The sequence below is a fragment of the Cebus imitator genome, unplaced genomic scaffold (genome assembly GCF_001604975.1).
Source record: "Cebus imitator isolate Cc_AM_T3 unplaced genomic scaffold, Cebus_imitator-1.0 Scaffold23, whole genome shotgun sequence".
Lineage (NCBI taxonomy): Eukaryota > Metazoa > Chordata > Mammalia > Primates > Cebidae > Cebus > Cebus imitator.
In genome coordinates, this window is record NW_016107338.1 from 41,601 (window position 1) to 50,950 (window position 9,350).

General features: G+C 43.3%; 1 long non-coding RNA gene across 1 annotated transcript; it reads left to right on the forward strand.

The window, feature by feature from the left end:
- The first annotated feature begins 1,817 nt into the window (after positions 1-1,817).
- LOC108299592 lies at positions 1,818-5,329 on the forward strand. Its single transcript, XR_001823029.2, has 4 exons — positions 1,818-2,995; positions 4,275-4,488; positions 4,865-4,935; positions 5,181-5,329. It is a non-coding gene; the product is annotated as an uncharacterized LOC108299592 (long non-coding RNA).
- Positions 5,330-9,350: the final 4,021 nt, after the last annotated feature.

Here is a 9,350-nt window from a genome sequence, read left to right on the forward strand (position 1 = left end):
CAGGGCAGGAGCTATGCCCAAGGTGTAGAGAATAACCAAGGTGTGGTGGCCCATGCCTGTAATCCCAGCACATTGGGAAGCCAAAGCGGGTGGACCACTTGAGGTCAGGAATTTGAGATCAGACTGTCCAACATGGTGAAACCCACTCTTTACTAAAAATAGAAAAATTAGCTGGGTGTGGTGGCATGTGCCTATAATCCTAGCTACTCAGGAGGCTGAGGTGGGAGGATCACTAGAACCCAGGAGTAGGAGGCTGTATTGAGCCATGATCACACCACTGCACTCCAGCCTGGGAAACGGAGCGAGACCTTGTCTNCCTCGCCAACATGGTGAAACCCACTCTCTACTAAAAATACAAAAATTAGCTGGGCATGGTGGTACCTTCCTGTAATCCTAGCTACTCGGGAGGCTGAGGTGGGAGGATCACTAGAACCCAGGAGTAAGAGGCTGCAATGAGTCAAGATCACACCACTGCATTCCAGCCTGGGAAACAGAGTGAGACCTTGTCTTTAAAAAAAAAACAACAACAACAACCAGAATAACCAAAGTGCCTGTTCTGGGCTGAGTTGTGTCACTCCAAAAGTCATGTTAAAGTTTTAACCACAGTGTCTCGGTGTGTAACTATACCTGGAAACAGGGCCTTTAAAGAGGTAAATAGGTAAAAATGAAGTCATTAGGGTGGGCCTCAATACAATATGACTAGCATCCTTTTTCTTTTCTTTTAAATTGATGTCCCATTCTAACTAGCGTCCTTTTAAGGAAAGGAAATTTGGATACAGAGAGACACAAAGGGAAGACCATGTGAAACCAGAAGCCACAGGAAGACGGCCATCTATATAAGACAAGAAGAGAGGCCTCAGAAGAAAGCAACCCTGCGGACACCTTGATCTTGGATGTCTCCAGAACTGTGAGAAAATCAATTTCTCTTATTTAAGCCACCCAGTCTGTGGTGCTTTGCTATGGCAGCCCTAGGAAATGGATACAGCACTCAACCTGGAACAGGGGAACCAGGAAAGATTAAGAAAAAAAAATTTGATGTATATACAAGGTTAAATAATGCTATCAGAGATTTGGGGGATAAATTCATGATCAATTCATAGGAAAACAGGAAAACAAATGAGGTTAAAATTATGGGGGAAAAGTGGTCTGAGAAACGGTCATGGTACACTATGGCTATGATGAATATTTAGTAAAGAACATGAACTGAGAGCACCGACTTAACCAAAGGTTGAGACACAACTGTGGTGTGGTGAGGGTAGATGTTATGAAAGAGCTAAATTCTTATCTACATAGGAGGAAATTAACAGATAATAACACAAATAGAAAAATGAAGAAGTGGCAATATAAGCACATTATTTAAATATGGAGGCAAATATAAATAAATAATGTAAAAATACTTGAAGTGGCTGCCTTTGGGAGATGATAATCAGGAGTGAGGAGGAGGACTGGCCTTTTTCATGATAATCTCAGTGGAGCTATGTGGATTGTAAACAACTCATGTGTGAATAATGTAAGAATTTTAAAACCTAAACAGACCACTAAAGACCTTATTTTTTAAATTGTTTTTTAATATTTATTTTTTTAAGACAGAGTCTCGCTCTGTGGCCCAGGCTGAAGTGCATTGGGCAATCTTGGCTCACCACAAACTCCACCTCCCAGGTTCTAGCCATTCTCCTGCCTCATCCTCCTGAGTAGCTGGGATTATAGGCGTGCACCACCACATCCTGCTAATTTTTGTAATTTTAGTAGAGATGGGGTTTCACCATATTGGCGAGGCCCGTCTTGAACTCCAGAGCTCAAGTGATCTCAAGCTCCCACAGTGCTGGGATTACAGGTGTAAGCCACCGTGCCTGGTCTAAACCCCCTTTTAAACAAGGTCCTCTTAGCCAGACACAGAACAAGTGTGTGTTAAATAAATGAGACAGGAAACATCAAATGGTGACGGTTTGTATTTTTTTTAATGAGCCATGTTAACTGAAATGAGGTGGACACAGAAGGGAAATAGGGTCAGGAAACTTTGGTGAAGGTATAACGTTTATATGATGGCACTTCTGCTGACAGTGTCCTCAGAAGTTGCCTGCCCTGAGGCTCTTTAAAACAGACTAGCTGAATTTCCATACATGCCCTTCTTGTTCTCTTTGCCTCACTAGTTGTCTTCCTCCAATTTCTTCCCAAGTGAGCCTTCATGATGTATTCATGATGAGCCTTTGTGATATACTCTTCAAGACCAACCTTTTAGCAAGAAAGGGTTTTATATCTAGTCTTTTGTATCTCTGTTAAATGTGGCAAGCAGAGAAAACTTTATAGCCATCACTTAGATGAAATATAGCAATGTAACGAATCCTATGTTATAAAAACCACGTTTGTTTTACTTTCCTTTCTCTTTGTCCTTAACTTCCTCCAGGCAGGATTGCTTGCACATAGTCATTTTGGTAGTGGGTAGTCACTAATAAGTGATTAACTTCATATCCTAACCCCCAGGGGATGCTTGCAAGATTAATGAGCTTGTTTTTCTTATAAAGAACAATGATCCTTGGTCATGCTGACCTCCTTGATGGCATGCAGAAGTTTGGCCAAGGGATGCAAGCAGCTTTGATAATCAGGAGATCTCACTTCCCACACACCTTCCTTACTCATAAAAGCCACCAGTTATGTGCAAAGGGAGGTTGAATTTGAGAATTTGCCTCTCCCACCCTCATGCTTTGGACAATTTGAATAAACCTTTCTCTGCTCTGAAGCACTCATATGTCAGTATTTGGCTTACTGTGCATCAGGTACCTGACGTAAGTTTTGGGGTTCTGCAACAGATTCTGACAACATGGCAGTAGGCCCAGCCAGGTCAGGCAAACAAGTGCCAGAAGCTGCCCAGGCTTGTTTGTTGGGGGGCCCTAAAGTAGCTCTTCTAGGTCAGTGTCAGCTGCCGTTGGTGCTCTAGAAGCTTACAGCAGAGAAACATCTCAGACTGCTATCTGGACTTCCAGTTTTGGTTTGAAGGGTAAGTCGCTGCGGTGTACACAGCCATATCTCTCACTCTCTCTGCTTGTAATGTGAAGAGGGCCTTCTGGGGAGTAATAGAATGGTGGATTATACCCATTTGCTTGTTTCTTGTAAAAGTTTGGTTTTTTTGTTTGTGATTTTTTGGGCTTTATTGTTTTGTTTTTTTGGGGTGGTGGTGGTGTGTGTGTGTGTGTGTGTCTGTGTGTGTCTGTATGTATAGGTGTGTATGTGAAAAGACAAAATGGCAAATTTGGAATTGATCACAGAGAGTAGCATCCTTGGCTGCATTCTCCAGGATTGGGCCACTTTCAGCTATGAGCCCATGAAGAAAAATAAACTGCTTTTTTATTATAATGCTACTTGACCAGAATATGTCTTAGAATTTGGGAAAAATGGCTGACAAACAGTTCTTTAAGTTATTCTAGTATAATGCAACTGGAAACATTCTGTAAGACAAGAAAAAATACAGTTCTTGGAACAAAAGTTAAAAAAAAAGAAAAAGAAAAAATAGGATGCAATCCTGTATGTCCAGGCTTCCATGCTCTTATATCAGAATGAACCTACTCAAAAGAGGTATAATTTGATGCTGCAAAAGAAAAAACAATCCAAACCTAATGTTTTAGACTCCCCATCATTAGATGGGGAAGACAGGACACTGCTTGGTGCTTTGAATCCCCTGAATAATCATCGTGATCCTCTGCCCCTTCCCCAGTCAGCTGTAGCTCCAGCACCACCCCCTCCTTATGGGATTGTCTGGAGTAGGAGGGGAACACTCCCAAACCTGTCCCCCCCATGGAATTAGGGTAGGCTGTGGTCTCCCCTTCCTGCAATGAACAGAAAACCCAATTTGGCCAGGGAGCCACTGGCCCCTTGGTAGGGCAGTTTCCTTTGCATCAGTTCCCTACTAGGGGACTAAACGTGAATGGACAACAGGTTGGCATGATGTGGGTACATTTCCTTTTCCCACTTTGGATCTGTTCAGTTGGAAAAACAGTAATCCCCCCTATCCCAATGTAAGCGAATGGCTGAGCTCTTCTTGTCTATATTTCTGACCTATCAACCCCACAAGGCAGATATTCACTTTGTTAAAGTGCTGCTCACGTCAGAAGAAAGGCATGTAGTCACAGAAAAGGCTAGGGAAGAGGCAAACCGGCTCTGTCTGGAGGCGGGAAACAATTGCCCCTTGCAAAGGGTCGGTCCCCAACACAGAGCCCAACTGGGATGTAAATGATGGGGTCTTTCCCACTTAGGACACTATCTGAATTACATTATTGAAGGTTTAAAGAAAGGGGTTCCTCAGGTAAAGAACCTCAATAAGGTACAGGAAGTACAGCAGCAAGCATATGAGGACTCTTCATAATTCATAGAAAGATGTCATCAGACATAATGAAAAGTAGATTGACACTAACCCTGAGGCACCCGACAATCAGAGAATGGTCAATGTGACCTTAATCAGCCAGAAGCCCTGATATTCAAAGAAAACTGCAAATAGTAAGTGAGATCCTTGGGTTGCCAATCTCATATTTAGTGGAGTTAGCTTTTAAAGTATACTATGCTCAGGACGAGGCTCAGGAAAAGTGCAAATTGAAGCAACAAGTAACTTGCTGTTAGCTGCACTTGACTACCAACCTAAAGGAAAAGGAAGAAATCAAAGTTAAGAGGGGTCCATGCCCCCTTATGAAAAAAAATGTACCTATTGTAAGAAGGAGAGACATGGCAAAAAGGACTGTCCCAAGTTGACCAAAGCAGCTGGCAAGTGCAGTCTCCCTGAAAATCAGATGAGGAGAGAAAAGAATATTTAGATGAAGACTGATGTATCACAGGGAGTCCCTTAGATTTGGAGCAACTGGTGGCTATATCCCCACAGGAGCCCTGGATACAACTGACAGTGGGGAACAGAATGATGGACTTTTTAGTTGACACAGTGCCACATATTAAGTAATTAACAATTGTCTCTCTCCAACTTTGGGAAAAACCATTACTGTTACAGGAATACTGGGAGATACCATTACCACTTTATACAATCCTTAGGTTACCATTTAGGAGAGACCAGCTTAGAGCATAGTTTCTTATACATGCTTAATGCCCAGTGCCCCTCCTGGGCTGGGATTTGCTTGCCAAATTGTGTGCTCAACTTGTCTTTCCCCCTAGATGCCTAGATATAATGATTCCTTCTGAGTAAGTTTGCAGGTTTCAAATATTCCTGCTCCAACCAGAAAACGAAGAGGTTCAGGACATTCCAGAAGAAATTCTCATGCAGGTAAGGAGAGATGTTTGGGCCAGGGGAAGCCAGGGAGAGTGGTCACAGACAGACCCATAGCAATTAAATGAAAAGAGAGATACAGAGTATCCATTAAAGGAAGTGGCATAGAAGGAGACTCAACCACTCTTGGAAGCCTTTTTTGGCACAAGGACTGATTTGGTCCTATAATCCTACATTTAACATTCCTGTTTTACCACCATGCAAGTCCCATTAAGACGACTACCAGTTTGTACAAGACTTAGGGCTAGTAATGAAATAGTCTAGTACATATAACCCATGGTACCTAACCGCTGTAGCTTGCTGATCACCTTATCAGGAGAACTATGTTGGTTTACAGATTTGGATTAAAAAGATGCCCTCTTTTGCATTAGGCAAGGAATCACAAGAGATCTTTGCATTTGAATGGCTGTGGCTGGAACACAAGTCAATCAGCAGTACTGTCAGTGTTTTCTCAAGGACTTAAAAATTCCCCCACATTTTCACATATACACCACGGAATACTATGCAGCCATAAAAAATGAGTTCATGTCCTTTTCAGGGACATGCATGAAACTGGAAACCATCATTCACAGCAAACTGACTCAAGAACAGAAAACTAAACACCGCATGTTCTCACTCGTAAGTGGGTCCTGAACAATGAGAACACACAGACACAGGGAGAGGAACATCACACACTGGGGCCTGGGAGGGTAGGGGGCTAGGGGAGGAATAGCATTAGGAGAAATACCTAATGTAGATGACGGGGCGATGGATGCAGCAAACCACCGCCATGGCACATGTATATCTATGTAACAAACCTGCACAAACTGCACGTGTGCCCAGATCTTAAAGTATAATAAATGAATAAATTAAATAAATAAATAAAATGAGAATTCCCAACAATCTTTGGGAAATTTTTGGCATGGAACTTAAGGGGACTTCGGCTGACAGAAGGAATGCTTTAACAATGTGTGTATGAAATCCTTGTTGCAAGACCTTCAGAGCTTTCCTTGAAAATACCATTCAAGCACTGATTTTCCTGGTGGAAACAGGCCAGATATGCTGAAAGACAGTAAAATACGTAGGGTCTGAACTAAGAGGCACGGAAACCTTCCCCCAGGCCACCTAGAGGCAATTGCCTGGGTAGCTCTCCTCATCTCCTGTAAACAACTGCAGCAGTGTCTAGGAATGGTGGGATTCTGTTGAATTAGGATTCCGAATTTTGGACTTATGGTAAAACCCCTTTATGAGGCCCTAAAAGGAAAAAAATCTGAGCCCCTGATCTGTACTTCAGAATGCCAAAATTCTTTTAATAAAGTCAAAAAGGCCAGGTGCAGTGGCTCATGCCTGTAATCCGAGCACTTTGGGAGGCCAAGGCTCTTGGATCACCTGAGGTCAGGAGTTCGAGACCAACCTGGCCAACATGGCAAAACCCTGTCTCTACTAAAAAACACAAAAATTATCCGGGCATGGTGGTGAGCGCCTATAATCCAAGCTCTTGGGAGGCCTAGGCTGGAGAAATCAGGAGTCAGAGGTTGCAGTGAGCTGAGATTGCACTGCGCTCCAGCCTGCATGACAAGAACGAAACTCCATCTCAAAATAAATGACAAAATAAAGTCAAAGAAAAGTTAAAGACTTCCTCTGTGCTGGACCTTCCAGATTTATGAAAGCCCTTTGATTTATTTTTGCACAAAAAACAAGGCATGGGCTTGGGGGTCCTAACTCAAAACTTGGGAACTGACTGAAAACCGACTGCCCATTTCTCTAAACAGTTTTACCAGGTGGCCAGGGGTTGGTCCCCCTGCCTCCGAGCAGTAGCTGCAACTTGCACTCTTTTCCAGGAGGCTGAAAAGCTAACTCTAGTTCAGCTCATCACTGTGCACACCCTGCATCACACCTTCCCTCTCTTAGAGCAAAAAGGTGGATGTTGGCTGACCTCTGAGAAGTTGGGAAAACACCAAGTCATCCACCCACCTTGAGAATCCAGAGGTGAAGTTAAAGGCATTCTTGGTTCTTAACCCTGCTACCTTAATATCTCCAAAGAAGGAGCCAGGCCCCATATACAGTTGTCTTCCAGTTATTGAGTTGATCTTTCCCAGGCAAGCAGACGTGGCAGATCAGCCCCTGCTGCTCTCCAAACTAGGACTGTTCACAAATGGAAGCAGCTTCATGGACCATGGGCATCATCATGCTGGATTTGAGGTCATACCTTACAAGGAATTAAGGAAGCCGAAGACTTATTGCTAGGCACTTCAGCTCAGTGGGCCAAGGTGCCCTTATGTGTGCCCTCCAATTGGGTAAAAAAAAAAGTATGAATATTTATATAGACTCCCAATATGTTTTCTTGCTGGCACATGCCCATGGAGCTATGTAGACAGAGGTCTTTTGACTAGCAAAAATAAAGAAATCAAATATGTTTCTGATATTTTGGCCTTATTAGAATCTGTAAAAGGCCAGGCATGGTGGCTCATGCCTGTAATCCCAGCATTTTGGGAGGCCAAGGCATGTAGATTACCTGAGGTCAGAAGTTCAAGACCAGCCTGGCTTACATGGTGAAGCCTCATCTCTACTAAAAAATACAAAAATTAGCCAGGCATGGTGGTGCATGTCTGTAGTCCCAGCTACTCAGGAGGCTGAGGCAGGAGAATTGCTTGAACCCCGGAGGCAGAGGTTGCAGTTAGCTGAAATCGCACCACTGCACTCTAGCCTGGGCAACAGAGCAAGATTCCATCTCAAATTTTTAAAAAAGAATCTGTAAATCCCCCCTCCAGTAGTGGCTATCATCCATTGTCCCAGCCATTCAAAAAGGAGACACCCAAATAGTCAAAGGAAATCAAACTGCCAACCTGCCAGCCAAGAAAGTCACAGAAATATTGGACTTGGAGGCTTTCTTAACCCCACTAATACCTCATGTCGATCTGACCAAGTTCCAACCTTGCCAAAGGAGATTTAAAGTGAGCCAAGGAATGAGGATTCATATCCCCAGCCCATCCAGCTGGAAATGTAATCCAGAATACATCATATTGGTTCCCAGTGCCCTCCTTAAAGATATAGTGAGCCAGTTCCATCAAAGCATCTATTACAGAAGAGATGCAACCCTTCAATGGCTATATGAGTACTTGATTGGCCGAGACATGCAACGAGTCGTCCAAAATGTGATCCATCAGTGCATGCTTCATGCACTAAAACTGGACCCTGCCCCTGTTTGAGAGTACAACGTTGAGGAGACTCTTCATGCAAGAACTGACAAGTTAATTTCACCATAATGCTACAGGCACCTGGAGGCTACCAGGCATCTTTTTGTACAAAAACCATCTTTTTGGATTTTCGTAGACACATTTACAGGATGGGTAGAGGCATACTCTATCTGAACAGAAAGGGCAGCCGAAGTGACCCACACCTTACTAAAGAGATAATTCCCCAGTATGAACTCCCTTTGATGAGTCAGAGTGACAATGCTGTGGTGTTCGTCTCTCAGGTAGTACAGGAAGTGTCTCAAATCCTAGACACTGAATGGAAACTTCATGCAGCACAGACACAGCCCACTGGAAAGACTAAAACACTGAATCAAACTATTTAAAGAACAACTAGACCAGGTGTGGTGGCTCATGCTTGTAATCCCAGAACTTTGGGAGGCCAAAACAGATTATTTGAGGCCAGGAGTTTGAGGCCAGCCTGGCCAACATGGCAAAACCCCATCTCTACTAAAAATACAAAAAAAGTAGCTGGGCGGGGAGGCATGTGCCTGTAGTCCCAGCTGCTTGAGAGGCTGAGGCACAAGAATTGCTTGAACATGGGAGGTGGAGATTGCAGTAAGCAAAGATGATGCTACTGCACTCCAGCCTGTGTGACACAACAAGACTCTTGTCTCAAAAAAATAAATAAAATAACAACTGCTGCTAAAATGTGCCAGAAAACTAATGTAACTTGGGACAAAGTACTACCTTCTTTCCTGCTGAGGATTTGGGTCATTCCCTGAAACAGGCTCCAGTTGAGCCCTTTAGAAATTATGTATGAGAGACCTTTCCTACCCACTTTGGTGCTAAGATCAGGCTATAAAATCTTAGAAAGGGAAAGAGCTATTAGACATTATTTAAAATTGCTAAATGAA